Raw genomic sequence first — 16,217 nt, forward strand, 5'->3', positions numbered from 1 at the left:
GGTATGACATATGGGTGACTGTCCCCCCATGCTGATCACCCATAGTGGCAAGGCTAGAGTGTGGAGTCAGATGGACGTACACCTTGGGAGGGTGCCCAAGTTGCAGCTTTCGAGGTCCTTAGTGAGATATGTCAGGAGTTTGGGGATAAGCTTATCGATGGTCCTACCAGATCCTTTCCTCGGGTGGACACATTGCAAACCGCTTGGACCCAACTAGGTGGTAATACTTTGGTAAGAGACCAGGATGAAAGAGCAGGAAGTAATAATGCTACCATGAGTGCCATGTATGCTGCTATGAAGATGTTTTACTTCCGCCAGGATAGCTACATCAGTTGTATGCAAGAGCTCCAAAGAGCACCGGCTGCACAGCGTAGGATGCAAGGGCACATGCGTAGGCACCAGAGGGTAGTTAGAGTAGCTCAGAATGAGATAGGTAATTATATGACAGCTTTGGAAGCTCATCGAGGGTAGTTTATTCGTGCCTTTGCTGAGAGGGATGCAGCCATAGTAGAGGTTTAGGGGATCCATACGGAGAGAGATGAGGCTATTTGTCACTGAGACTAGGGAGGCAGCTAGAATCCAGAGTGTTTTAGGCTGCTAGGCAAGCAACGGAGTTTGATCACAGAGAGCAGGAGCTCGTATGCCAGATTGAGGAGCTTTAGCTACATGTTCATCATCTCAACAATATGGTGAACCCAATTCTTCCTCCAGCTCTAGTGGTGGAAGAAGATCCCAATGTGTTGATTGCTGAGGATGATGGCATGGAGGGGGAGGCCGTGGATGGGCCTAAAGATGAGGAGATTGAGCCTTTTGAGGATGACCATGGTGATGGTGTGTCCGACATCAACAACAACCACCCTGAGGAGTAGCTTAGCTTTAGTATCTAGCTTGATGTGTTAGCTCTCTATCTTCGATCATTTATGTAATGAACTTGTAAGTTAGTCGATATCATGATGTACCCTTGGATGTACTCTTGAAAACTTGTATGTAATCCATGTTGTGGTTGCACTTTTAATGAATGCCCGTTGTGTTGGTAAGCAATTTGGCATATACAGAATGCATTGCGAATGGTGTTACATAATATAATTGGTGATGTTATGGTTGTGGAATTGAATTATTATGCCTCTGTTTTATTGTATGAATTTAAATTCTCTCCAGTAAATTCAGTTTAGCATAATTATACATTTCCTCTACAATTTTTCGACATCATCAATAGTTGCTTATTGTTGTAATTCTACAGATGCCTCACACCCGTTCTGGAGCTAGTGGGAACAATGGGAACTATGGTGCTAGGGGGTAGTGGCTTAAATGGTCATGACAATGAAGATTTGCCACCATCGCCACCACCCACTCCGACAGAGATGATGGCTATGCTTGCTAAAGGGCAGCGTGCAATGGGCGAGGCTATGCACACCATGGTGCAGCAAGTCACCTAGGGTAGACATCAGCGCCAGGGTGCAGAGCCAAACCAATATAGTGATTTCAAGGATTTTCTAGATACCAAGACGCCTATTTTCAAGGAGGCTAAAGAGCCACTCCAGCAGAGGAATGGTTGAACACACTTGAACAAAAGTTTCATTTACTAAGGCTGACTGAGCCAATGAAAACCGAGTATGCATCCCACTAGTTGCATGGTCCTATAGGCATTTGGTGCAGTCATCACCGAGCCACCCTACCTAAGAATGCTCACTTTACATGGAATCAGTTTAAGACTACTTTCTGGGGACATTATATTCCACCAAGTCTTATGAATATCAAGCATACCGAGTTTATGAAGCTAACACAAGGTACCAAAAGCTTGTCTGAATATCAACATGCTTTCAACAACCTGTCAAGATATGCCACATAATTTGTTGATATTGAGGCAAAGAAAATTGCTAGTTTTAAGCGAGGGATTGGCCCCAAGCTGATGAAGACTCTTGCTAACAACAAGTCTGCCACTTTCAATGAATTTGTTAGTGATGCCTTAACTCAAGACAATCAAAACAACATTTATGCTGCATCCAAGAATCGAAAGAGGGCTTTTGAAGCAGGTGCTTCTTAGTCAAAAGCTCCAGTTACTGCGAGACCTTAGGTTTGCCCACCTGATCCCAAGTTTAGGCCACCTAAAAAAAAGCTGCAAACCACTCAGAACAAGAAAGTGTATCACAAGGCTTTTTCTATTGCTGTACCAAAGGGCGGCATAGGACAAGGAAGTTCTAGTGTTCCACCCAGCAGCATGCCATGCTAGAACTGCAACAAGACTGGCCATTGGGCAAGAAATTGCCCATATCCCAATAAGAGCAACTAGAAGCAGGGTAATTCTAATGTGCATCAGGGACATGTGCACTATACCGCTATTGAAGAAATTCATAGTGGTGAAGTTGTTACTGTCGGTACATTTCTTGTGAACCAACATCTTGTATTTGTTTTGTTTGATTCTGGAGCATCACATTTATTTATGAGCCAAACATTTGTATCCAAGCATAATTGGAGGGTAGTTACTATAGATAAGGGTAGCTACTGCATAAGTGCAGCCGTAAATCAAATCTCCACCAACCAAATAGTTAGAGATATGTGTATCTCAATAAGCAATTGGGAGTATACCATAGATCTTGTAGTATTGCCCGGGTTGGGGATAGATGTAATCCTGGGAATGAAATGGATGAGTGGCCATGGAGTTCTTATTGATACTTCCACTCGGGTGGTTATGTTAAGGGAACCAGACAGTAAGAATGCTTTCTTAGTACCACTTCCTAGAGATTTTGACCTCCAAAATGTAGCTAATGCTATCCAGCCCGTGACTATTGCTGATATTTCAGTGGTGTGTGAATTCCCAGATGTGTTTCCAGATGAGTTGCCTGGGCTACCGCCTAACAGAGATGTAGAGTTCAAGATTGAATTATTACTAGGCACGACACCTATCTCACAAAGACCTTATAGGATGCCACCCAATGAATTAGCTGAGCTCAAAGTGCAATTGTAGGAGCTTTCTTGAAAATGGTCTCATTCAACCCAGCTCATCGCCGTGGGGTTGTCCAGCCTTATTCATGAAAAAAGAAGGATAAATCTTTGTGGATGTGTGTGCACTACCAACCCCTTAATGCGGTAACGATCAAGAACAAGTATCTGTTGCCTCGAATTGATATCTTGTTTGATCAGCTATCAAAGGCTAAAGTGTTCTCCAAGATCAATTTGAGATCGGGGTACCACCAGATTAAGATCAGGCTAGAAGACATACCTAAGACTGGCTTCTCTACTAGGTATGGTCTATAAGAGTATCTTGTCTTATCTTTTGGACTGACCACTGCTCCTACCTATTTCATGTATCTCATGAATTTGGTGTTCATGCCTGAACTTGATAAATTCATGGTGGTGTTTATTGATGACATCTTGGTCTATTCGGAGAATATAGAAGATCATGAAGAACACCTAAGAGTTGTCTTAACATGGTTGTGAGAACATAAGTTGTATACTAAGTTTAGAAAATGTGATTTTTGGTTAAAGAAAGTACCTTTCCTTGGTCATGTGTTATCTGAAGATGGAATTTTAGTAGATCCAGACAAAGTGCAAGAAGTTATGGATTAGAAGGCCCTGACTTCAGTTCATGAAGTTTAGAGTTTCCTTGGTTTAGTAGGTTATTACCGTCATTTTATTCTAGACTTCTCTAAGATAGTCAAGCCCATGACCAGATTACTTTAGAAAGATGAGAAATTTGTGTGGACTCTAGAGTGTGAAGCTATTTTTCACACTTTAATGACTTTGTTGACCACCGCCCTGCTTTTAGCATAGCCCAACATAGAAAAACCATTTGATGTGTTTTGCAACGCATCTGGTACTGGTTTGGGGTGTGTACTCATGCAAGAGGGCCAAGTCATTGCCTATGCCTCACATCAACTGAGGAAACATGAGGTTAATTACCCAACTCATGATTTAGAGCTAGCCACGGTTGTTCATGCCTTGAAGATTTGGAGGCACTATTTACTTGGCAATGTATGTCACATTTACACTAATCACAAGAGCCTCAAGTACATCTTCACACAACCTGAGTTGAACTTGAGACAAAGAAGGTGGTTAGAGCTAATCAAGGATTACAACTTAGAGGTGCATTATCATTCAGGCAAGGCAAATGTAGTGGCAGATGCTTTGAGCCAGAAGTATCATAGCAAACCATTACTGGAAGATGGCTTCAACCTATTACATCATGTAGTTTTACATAATCTCACTATCAGTTGCTCTCTTGAAACTAAGGTCATGGAATTCCAAAAGACCGATGTGGGTATATTTCATATGAAGAGAAAGATGGAAGAAGAAGAGACCAAATATTTTAAATTAGATGAGAGAGGTGTACTGTGGTTTAAGGATAGACTTGTTGTACCTAAAGATAGAGAACTTAGAAACCAACTCTTAAATGAAGCACACTCTTCTAAATTGTCCATCCATCCTGGTAGTAGCAAGATGTATTAGGATTTGAAGAACCGGTTTTGGTGGACAAAGATGAAGAAAGAGATTGCTACATATGTGGCTAGATGTGATACTTGTTGCCGAGTCAAAGCTGTTCATTTGAAACCCACAGGGCAAATCCAACCCCTGTTAGTTCTAGGTTGGAAATGGGAAGAAATCAGCATGGACTTCATTGTTGGTCTCCCAACCACCCAGAAAGGTAATGATTCCATCTGGGTAATTGTGGACCATCTAACGAAGTCTGCACATTTCATTCCACTTCAGACAGTTTACCGCCCCCATCAATATGCAAAGCTATATATCACCCACATAGTGTGATTACATGGGATACTAAGAAACATTGTGTCTGATAGAGGTCCACAGTTTGTAAATCATTTTTGGGAACATTTGCATAATCAGTTGGGCACCAAATTGATCCAAAGTTCTGCTTATCACCCTTAAACTGCAAGGCAAACCAAGCGAGTAAATCATATTCTTGAAGATATGTTAAGGGCCTATGTAATATCTTCATAGGGTTCATGGGAGAAATGGCTACCTTTGGCTAAGTTTTCATATAACAATAGCTATCAAGAAGCATCAAGATGGCCCCTTTTGCGGCTTTATATGGCCGCACGTGTAGAACTCCTATCAATTGGTTTGAGCCAGGTGAAAGAAGGTATTATGGTACTGACTTCATCAAAGAAGCCGAAGAGCAAGTTCGGGTCATTCAGCAACATATAGAAGCTGCTCAATCAAGATTGAAGAGTTATGCGGACAAGAGAAGGAGTCCTCTTGTATTTGAAGTTGGTTATTACGTGTACTTGAAAGTATCATAATGAAAAGGGTACAGCGATTTGGTGTGAAGCGAGAGATGGCACCCCGGTATGTGGGTCCATACAAAATTATTGAGCAATGTGGACCAGTAGCTTATAGACTTCAACTACCACCAGAGATGAGTGCCATCTTCAATGTTTTCCATGTATCTCAATTGAAGAAATGTCTTCGTGTGCCCAAAGAAGCCATTGAACCCACTAATGTCAAGATCTAGTCTGATTTGACTTATGAAGAAGAACCTATTTGGGTGATAGAAGAAATGGAGAGAGTGACTCAAAGTAAGGTGGTTAAGTTCTATAAAGTGATGTGGAACAACCATAGTGAATAAGATGCTATGTTGGAAAGGGATGATTTTCTGCGTGACACCTACCCCATTTTCTACAAGAATTGGTAGGTCCTTCCAATCTCAGGACGAGATTTCCTTAAGGGGGTGGGGCTATAACACCTTGGTGTTAAGCATGCATTTGGCATTGGCATTGGCATTGCATTAGCACAAGCATCATTGATCATTCATGAGCATGAGCATGAGCATTTCGCATCGCCGTTTCCTTAAGCTCGTCGGAGCGCCACTGCGCACTCGACTCACCATGGTTGCGCCTTTCCATCGCACCTCCTGCCCTCCTTTTCTTTGGTTTGTAGTCACTCTGTGGTCCTTATGCTCAGGTAGGAACTTGGTTTGATGCTACTATGCGGTCCCGCAGGAACACACCACCGCTCCCGCCATGACCGCCATGGCTGTGAGCTTGAGCTCGCCGCGGCCAGCCATCTCGTGGTCACTCCTATCCCCACTCGTTGTCATCTTTGCATGGCCTTGTGACCTAGATCTAGTAGGCTAGATAGAGACTCCCCTCTCACCGCTGGATAGCTAGAACAGAGATCCTAGCCATAGCGCACCATGCGCCGCCGCATGGCCATGCATGCGACCAAGCTTTTCCACTATGTCACCATGGCCTAATCCTCATCTTAGTGCTATGATAGGTCTCCAGGATGGAGTAGCCATCCTCACTGGTGCATGCTATGATCGAAGATGGTCAGCGCACCACCGCATAGCTCTGCCATGCCGCCATTATCACTGGCGAGCCATCTCCGGTGAATCCTAGGTCGCGTAGTCACCACCTATCGACGTGGCTCGATATGGGGAACACGTAGGTGTCACCATCGTTGTCAGCGATCTCGCCACCAGCGAGATATAGCTGGCTGAAGCACTTCCTCTGCTCTGGAGTCGCTAACGTATGGGTCCTACTGACCAACGGGCCCCATCTATCAGTCTGTGTATTCTTTGATTTCTTATTTGTTTTCACAGATTTGAATGCATGTTTCAAAAAATCATAAGTAGAGTTGTAGATGTCCATTTTGGGTGAACCAAATTTTTTGGATTCATCAGTATTTGATAAAAATATGAAACCTACTGTTTGGGATGTTTTTCTAGGAGAATTAAATGGAGCTATATAAGTGCTTTTAAATTGTTTTCAATCTTGTAAAATGCATAACTTGAACTAGGAAAGTGATAAAATTGTGATTCCAATTTTGCTAATCTTGTGTAGACTTGCTCTAGTTAGAAAAAATGTTGAACTTGTAGTAAACTTGATTGGAGTAGGGTCTTCCTATTTATCTTATAATAAATGTTGTTTTCTAAGAAAATTCGTAAGGATAAAAATAAGTAACATATTGCCATGCCAATTTTTGTACAGTGTTATTGGGATTTAGAAATGCTAAGAAAAATATGAAATATGTTTTTTGATAGTTTTCTTGAGGGTTAACTATTTTCACTAAAATCAGCCCTTATAACTTGTCATTTATGAGGAGGGTGCTGTACTTGTTTATTTGGCATGACATTTTTACAGTAGCCTATTGGGATGATATATGAACCACTGTAATTTTCTTACAAGTTATTGTTTATTTTTGATATATATTTTCTTTATTTCACCTTAGTGTCCAAATAAATGAATAAAGGCAACTAAATATTTGAGTTAGGATTGCTCATCATATTTTCTAGAGTGTGTATGATGCCTATGAACTGTTGGTACCATTGGTTGTGCCTAATTTTGATTGCTTGTATGCAGTGAAATATTATTTTGCTCGATAATTCAATTATAGAAGTTGTTTTGGACCGATTCTGTTGCTAGGTGAATGGCATAGGAAAAATGAGGTTTTTTGTAAAATTGTTAGTAACAAAGTTGTTGGGAATTTCTTTATCTAGCTTGTGTCAAAATTTCAAGGCAATAGGCCAAATGGTTTGAGTGTTATAGCAGTTAGAAGTCAGTCTCTCAAAATGCTTACTCTTTGGAATTTCTGGATAGACCTAGGATGTTTACCTATTTTGACTAGGATAGTTGTTGAATCATATTTTGGTTATTAAATTAAAGTTGTAGGAAATTTTATAAGCTTTCTGGAAAGTCTATAATCATATGATTTAGATGACTAAAACACCAGTTATGATTAAAACATGTAGTAGTTGTTTGTGGTCCAGAAATTAACTTGGTGAGTGGTATTAGACATTTCTAGAAAAGAGATATGCACCTACTCAATAAATAAGAATTTAACCTTGTTATCATCCTAATGATCTAATATGATAGTCATCATTTAACATGCACATTATCATGACATGTCATCCATGATCCTTCTTATGCATTCATGCTTCTCACTTTTGCATGTGCAATGAATAGGTGCGATGGAGGAAATCATCGTGTTGGAGTACGAGGCTGACCCCTAGGAAGAGCATCAGGAAGTGTAGCAACTAGAGGCCCTAGGAGAAGGTGAGTCCGACAGTGAACAGTTGCCTAAGTGTCCAGATCATCAAAACTCAACCTTTGTGAAAGGCAAGCCCCGAAGCATTCTAAGCCTCATATGTTTTTGACTATCAACTTGAGTCCTTTTATGTTGATGCATTAAGTACTAGGAGTTGGTTGGAACCACTTGCTGCATATGTCTTCCTTGTCCATATATATATATATATATTGAATCCTAAGTAAGTCTAGGATCGAATATATGCTTAGCCATGCTTAGTCGGTAGAAGTCGGGTGATTACCTATCACCTGCATGATATAGGCTGATAACTAATGACGGTTGGCTATATGTGCTAGCGTGGAATATAACCATGTGTCAATGAATAAAGGAGACCAGGCAAGATCATGATAGAGAAGCAACAAGGCATGGAGGTCTTGGGTGCCTATCTATCCTTGTCTGTGTTGATTAAGGATTGATTCGTTGTACGTTCTCATGCCATGTTGAATGCATGCCTAGCACTTAGTTGGCCAGATCTAGTGATACGACCGCCAAGCCAAGTAGCTCAATTCAGGCTAGGCCCCGATAAGTGAAAGTGCGCACACTGGAGACAGTAAGGATGTGTGGAGGGCCATTGGCGTGAGTCCAAGGGTGGGATCAGGTCATGATCTTCCTAGTAGATTGGTAGAATCTCTGAGGGTGCGGCACTGATTGGACCCACAAGTTAGCCTAAATTGTACCAAAGGTGACCTGAGGCTATCTTCATAGGCTATGCCTTGGTTTGTGTTAGGAATAAATTCCCTAGCTAGGTAGGAATCAATTTGAATCATCGTCTCTCTCAGATAGTGAGAACTTGACTGAGCAGCAGCAATGTAGAGTAACTTAATGGAAACTTGATGGTTATGATGATGCTCAAATTATTCTTATACCAGATATGGTTACTAATGCTTGTTAGCTTAAATAAGTGATTGCTCTAGTACTGGTGCTAATTTAGAGATGCTTAATTGAATAGGTATTCAAATTCATGCTAGAGGTAGTAAATCTCCAAGTTATATTACTTAAGATTTTATGCAAAATGTTGTCTAGCTAACTCTACCTTTAAAGCCTTGCATACTCCTTGGTGTCTTATTATTTTGGTTTATGATGGATAAGTCTAGCTAAGTACATTCTCGTGCTTAGGGTTTATTCCCACTTGTTGCAGATGACGTGACATACCATGGTCACTACAAGCATTGCATAACTCCTGTAGTTGATGGAGAGTAAGACCAAGGGCATGGTCTTTCTATATCATTTCATCTGTGTGCTTTTGTTGGAGATGATCCTAAACTGGCTATGTATTTCAAATATCATGATGTTGTTCCAAAACTATGTTCCTTCCGCTACTTCTAAGTTTGGGTTGTAATAACTTCATTGAAACTTTGATGTATGAGAACTATTTGTGAAGCTGTGTAACATGTGACTGGTTGTGTTAAATCATGTACGATCTTGGTTTGTACGTTGGCTTGTTTGAGATCCTTCATGATTTCATCAGGACTACCGGGTTTATATGGGCTCAAGTATGACGGTTTGATCGCTTCGGTGATTACTATTGTACTTGTGCTCTTATAAATTGGATGGTTCTGTTACATGGGTGATGGTGTGGTGGTGGTGACGTGCTTGGCCAGTGATGACGCGGCAGCGGTGGTGCTCCACTTTGCTCTGCTCTGGAGCCACTCGCGAGCAAGATAGAGAGGGCGAGAGAGTGAATGAGCACGTGAGAGCAAGGGCAACCGATTGCTTGCCTTCAGTGGCATGGCAGGGCATGTCAGCACCATCATACGGCCGCCACATGGCACATGCGGCCTGCGCTGATTGGCCACGATGCCCGCGGCAAGGCCAGTTTCAGTTCGGTTGAAGCCGCCTGAAAGTCAATTTTTTTCTCCACCATAACTCTAAATCTGTGTAGTGTTTTGGTAAACCAATTTCACCATTTTGTAGAGCTACATGAGTACTACAAGTTTGTTTAAGGAAGTTTTGTCTAATTCCCAATAGTTTGCAAACTAAAAATCACCAAAGGTAGCTACAAGGAAACTGGAAATCAGCTTTAGAGTTTCAAAATAGCATTAAGTTGAATTAGCTCATGAACCTAAAACAAAGTTTGTTATGCCTATCAAGAACTACAACTTTTATGCAAGGTGCACTGCCATGCAAACACTCTAGGCTATAGTTTAACTTTGGTCAAACTAGCATCATGAAAAATGACATTATGAGTAAACTAGGACTTAGAAGCAAAATTGGCCCATGTCATGAATACAAACATTGTTCCATTTTCCAACCTAGATGTGGCTAAGGTGTTTTTGTGACCTCACAACCATCTTTTGCATTGGTCACACATGATCACAAGCATATGCATGTATATAAGCAACATCACATGTGATAAAGATAGAGTGAATGAGATGAAACTTCATATGCTCATGCTCATGAATGCTTGGATGATGCTTGTGCTCATGAAATGCAAGTGCCAAATGCAATTCTTAACACTAGGGTGCTACACTCATGTCCTTGGGGTTACATTCAATCCTAATGTTCATAATGGCTGGGAGCTATTTTTCTTCCGTAGTAGTAGTACATGCCACCAGGATATATGACCTGGTCATTAAGAAATCCTGCTAATGACTCTTGAATTGCTTTGATCTAGTCACTTCATATGACCTTTTGCTTCCTCCATTCATGCTTCAATTCAAATGAAAGAAAAAGTATGAATATATATGATTATATATATCAACACAATGGTAATAAATAAATTGTGTATATTATTTACGTACTTCAAGGATCTCTTCACTTGTTTTCAATGAGTACTACATGAGGAACTTACAAACATTGTATCCACATAATTTGTTCCCCACTTTCTACTACAGACACCACTTTACGAGAAAAATATTCATCAACCAATGAAGCATGGCAATAATGAATTGAACTACATAAAGATGCGGGGACCTATCTAGTACTTACTAGGTATTTGACTAATGCAGAGGCACCTTCCAACCACCACAGTGTTTCTTAGTGAACTGAGCCCAAGCACTACCCAAGAAAATAAATAAATGGAGTTATTCCCCTTGATATCAATGAAATGGCGTAAGAGATATAATGTGCGAGACCAAAATTACCTCTAGAGAAGATCTATCATATCTTGGTACTCTACTTGGGGTTTTCTTAGTGAGTCAAACATTTTTATTTGACTTTGAAAAGATCAATGACCACTAGTAACTAGTGAAAGCTACATGTTTATATGTAGGTATAACTCATTAATTACACTCAACATGGAGTAAGCAAAACAAAATGTGCACAAGACATTAACACTCACTCGAAGTTGTAAGGGAAGAGTATCATTGTCTTGTAATGTTGGTTATCTAAGAACTTCATATTCCTCTCCACTTGATTTGGCTATTTAGTAATATTGTCCTTGAATATGGTATATGGATCCATGAAACCAACATCAAAGACCCCTTTGTTTTTGTGGTTCAACATCTCATGTCAGCATATATAGTACAAAAGAATATAATGTGAGGATAATTATATATTGACAATGAACTAATGTACAAGTGACTTTACTTATAGAAAGAATCACTTATAGACACCAGCAACTAAGGAAAGATTTGTTAAGAGCCTCCTGGTGGAATAGTTGGTGTAATTCATTGAACTCAACATGTGGAATGTCATCATCATGGAACTAATGCCCTTGTTTAACTCTAACAAGAATCCATTGCTCATGCTTCTTACAGCATCTAAGTACCACTTGCTTAACAAGAACATTTGTGTACCCAATGATGAAAAGGAGTTAGGGTTGACAAGACTCCTACCATACTTATAGATCTTCCATTGATTAACACACTCCAATGGTGGTGGCGATCCTCTCCTTGTGATCAGTTGTTCCCTTTTGAGACCTTGTTGTTTCCATCAACATATTGAGTTCCTATACATTGATTTCACTTTCTTGTTGTTCAATTGTACCATCATTGTGAACAACTAGCGGTTCGATTGATTGCAAAGATTGTTGTCCAAACTATGCAACATCTTTCCCTGCTCTCTTCGCTTTCTGCGCTGCCTTATATGACTTATCGAGAGAGCGGTCATAGTCTTATAATGGCGAGGGCTTATGAAGTTCATGCAGCCTTTTCTTGTGTTGGCAAACTCTTTTCCTTAGTTAATGTTGAGGTAGGAACATCAGCTTCTATGGGCGTTGTTGATGTTTCTTATGTCTATTGGAGGGATTCCACAAGCGCATAGAACTATCGTGTAGCACTTCGCTCAATGAGCTCTAGGTGGGAGGGTGAATTGGCTTGGTGGATAGAAATGCTGAAGGGAAGGTAGGTCCTTAGCTAGAGGGGGTGAATGGATGTGGTGGATGAAGGTGCAAATGGATGGGTGGAATGGATGGTAGATAACAAGAAAGTTAGAAGTGTGGCTAGCTAAGTGGGAGAGCAAGCAACTATCCCTAGGTAGTAGAGGTAAACCTTTGATTAGAAAGAGAGACTTTATTACTTCAGGGGCACAGCTCGCCTAACAACCAGGATGGTTAACTAGACAAGGTCTGCCATGAGCCCTACGATTTAATAACTAGACCAAATGTGGTGAAAAATAGAGGATGGATAGGGCTGTCACCACATGAAAACTACCACAATCTATCCATGGGTCTAGCCATATCCATAGGTAAGCTATAGCCTAAGTGCCATGCTTAATATATAAACTCACTACTTTGATCCGAGCTCCAGTGAAATGAGATCAAAGTACCCTAACCAGATGGTGGAACCAGAACTAACGAGTACCAAACTAAACAAAAACTACCTATGCTCCTAATGCTAAGAACAAGCACCTCAGCTCACAAATGATGAACAAGAGCGAACTAGAACATGAACAAAACAAAGCTATATTACTGAATAAAGTACTAACAAAGTAGAGTACTAAATAAAGTAAACACTAAATGAAAGAATTACAAATGAGCTATACTAGACCTAGAAGGCTCTTCTAGACTCCAAAAAAGCTCCGCTCTAGCTCTACTTGCACCACTAGCTAAGCTACTACTTCTAAGCTAGAGAGCTTGGAGAAGCTTGGAATGCTTGTGAACTAATGGGGGTTGATCTTCATCGAGCTCCACTCCTCCTTTTATAGCGTGTAGAGGAGGTAGGGGTACTTATAGGTAGTGGAGAAGGTTGGTAGAGCAAACTTGGGCATCAGGTGAACTCAAGGGGCATTGGTTGCCGTCCATTTGCACCGCCTCTTGATCCTATGTCCTTGATTGACTCCCAATGGCAGGTTGCATGGAGGTAAGGTCGGTTACTTTGGTCTAAAAGGTGGTTTGTTGGTCAGTTTGGCCCTCCAAGTGGATGACGGTGGGCCCTAGGATCCAAGGGAGCTCATCTTCAACCTTTGGATCAAACCAACTTGAATCAATTGGTGTGGGAGGACTCCTGAGGGTGCTATGTCACTCATCAAGCGGATTAGTGATGTGGTAGGCCACATGTGGTGTTGGGAGATGCCACATGGCATCGACCGACCCTAACATGTGGGCCCAATGGTGCCCTGCCACGTCCACTTGTCTTCTATGCACCTATTTTGTTCATTTTTGTGAAAATTTCTTCCATTCAAATACTTTGCCAAGTATAAGTGGTGCTAGGTGAAATAATAAGCAAATTTAACACCTATGATGATGATTTACCTTGCTTTTGGGTGAAATGTTGATGGTCTTACTAGGTGTTAGTGACCATGAACAAGCTCCCTCAAGCTACCACTTTGGATCAGGAGTTGCTTCAATGTAATGCCCTACAAAACTTATATACAAACTAACACTATCTCTTGAGTTAAACATGTTAGAATTAGAGATTCATTGTCAATCTTAGCCATATGGGGCTTATAGCTTTCACCTTGACATAAGAAATTATAAGATAGAGCAACTTAGATAGATACTTCTTCCCTTACTTTGGTTTAGCCAAAACTTCTAGGAGGTTTTTAACATTTTTGAAAATAAAACTTGCCTAAGTTTCTCAGATGGTACACTCAAGTCTCTCAAAGGTGTTTAAAACCTAACCAAGGCCTGAGATCTTAGCCTTAACATCCTAGTCTAGGGCTTATGTGGAGTTTATGGGTAAGGAAGAAAAGCATGGCTTACTTGAATTGAATATATTGCTAAGTCAAACACTTGGATCACAAGGAGCAACAAGTCATAGAAAATTGATCAAGATGTGCAAAGTGTGTGGTATGAATGATGGAAGTGGTACTCTTTTGAGAAGTTTCCCTCCTCTAGCTTCCTTTTGAGAGCATGACTACTTATACTCTCTTTCTCTTTTTTTGAACAAAAAGTGCTTTTCTTGCTCTTCTTTTTATTCTCTCCATTTTTTCGTAGCCCATGCCTCTACTTTGATGAAAGATAGCTAGGAGGGGTAATTATAATTCTCATAGAGCAAGGGTGGATGAAATATGGAAAAGCATGTGGTTGCATACTCCTAGTGTAGGAGTAGCATGTATATGTGGAGTGTATGTGATCTTGATCAAAAGGTATGACATGTTTCTCTACTTAGATCAACAAGGCTTGAAAATGCTCAAAACAAACAGGCAGCTTTTATGGACAGCTGTATCATATCAGGAAAACATCTTTTTGGCTTTGGTAGGAAATTTTCAGCATTGAGGAACTTGAACCAAGAAACTTTTTATCATTTTTCAAAACAAAACTCTAGGTTGTTCCAACCATTCCTCAGATAGGTCTAAAGTTTTACTCTAATCTTTGGCACAACATATCTCACAAGAACTTATACTTGGTTCTAGCATTTGCAACCCACAAAAGCATTCAACTTAAGATGAACTCCAAATTAACATGCTCAAAACTTAAGAAGTATTGGGTTGTATAACAAGCTTTTGTAAAGTATCATAGAGCAACTATTCATCATTTCCAAAGGAATTTAACATCAACTTTATAGTAGAGGTCATTTTAAGGCAAATTTCATGATATTCATCTCTCTTTCTCTACATTTATTACTATTGTTATTTTAAGATGAAAACTAATGTAGGGAGAGTTCAAGACTTTCATACCTAGAGCTAGGGGTAGTGATGAGATCCTAACATATGGGTATGTTAAGCCTTGGGATCAAAGGTTCCTGACCGAGAGACCCCCCAACTGACCCCTCTAGGATGGCCTAGGGGCTCAGGGGGCTATACCCATCGGGTACGCTCACGCGAACCCTCAGGCCAAGGAGTCAGGCCTGAGCTCAAGCATGACCGCCACTTTCGTCTAGGCCTCAAGGCTCGATCGAGCCTTAGGCTTTCAGATCAATAGAAGCCTAGACCTGAATCCTTGGCTCCCTCTTGATCTCCAACACCAGCCAAGGCCCGGGCATGAGAAGGTACACCTCGAGACACCAAGGCTCTTCGGCTCCCTAGCGCTGCCCCACAAGCGTGGAGCTATCAACCACTTCTCCGACAGGGTCACGCACGGGGTGTGACACAAGAAGACAATCTCCTCCATGGCCTATATGGGCTCAGGGGCTCCTAGGACCATGCATTAGCCCCATGAGCTAGCCTCCTTTGCCTCCAAGAAGTGAGGCTGGTCCAAGCCGACATAGGCTTGATGCTTAGTGTTTCAGAATAGAGCAGTCAGACTGACACCCAGAGCTTCTTCGGCTCCATGACATTGCCACGATCCATACAACGCTGATGTAAGACCCTCCTAGACTCCAGTGCTTGTAGACCATATGCTCAACTCCCCAAAACCACCATGTACCTGACCTACCTCAAAATATAAGGGGGAGGTTAGATCCTAAGAGGGGGAGGATGATTCCACGTAGATCATTCATGTCCTCACCGTTACGCTCGAGCTCTACACCGAGAGCAGAGCAACCCAAAGAGGGGCACCGAGAGCTCCTCCACCACATCAGTCATCTGCCTCCTCTCCGACGAGGGGGAAGGCTCCTCTAGTGGCAAGGCATCCCTAGGATCAGCACCGAGCGATCTCCTACCAAATCTCTCTCTTTCTCCTATACACTCTATTGTAACCCCTAGATTTTGGTAGCTCTTGAGTATAAGGATCATCAGCTGGTAGACGTAGGGCATCGATTGGCCTGAACCAGGATAAACCATTATCGTCCCCTCTGTGATTCTTGTGTTCTTGAGTCCACCCGAGCCACTAGAGACACGCACTCTAACACCACCATGAACAACAATGCTTGCCATGGTTCTAACCCTATGATAGCTGGCATGATAGGTAGGGG

Source organism: Miscanthus floridulus, chromosome 6 (genome assembly GCF_019320115.1).
Source record: "Miscanthus floridulus cultivar M001 chromosome 6, ASM1932011v1, whole genome shotgun sequence".
Lineage (NCBI taxonomy): Eukaryota > Viridiplantae > Streptophyta > Magnoliopsida > Poales > Poaceae > Miscanthus > Miscanthus floridulus.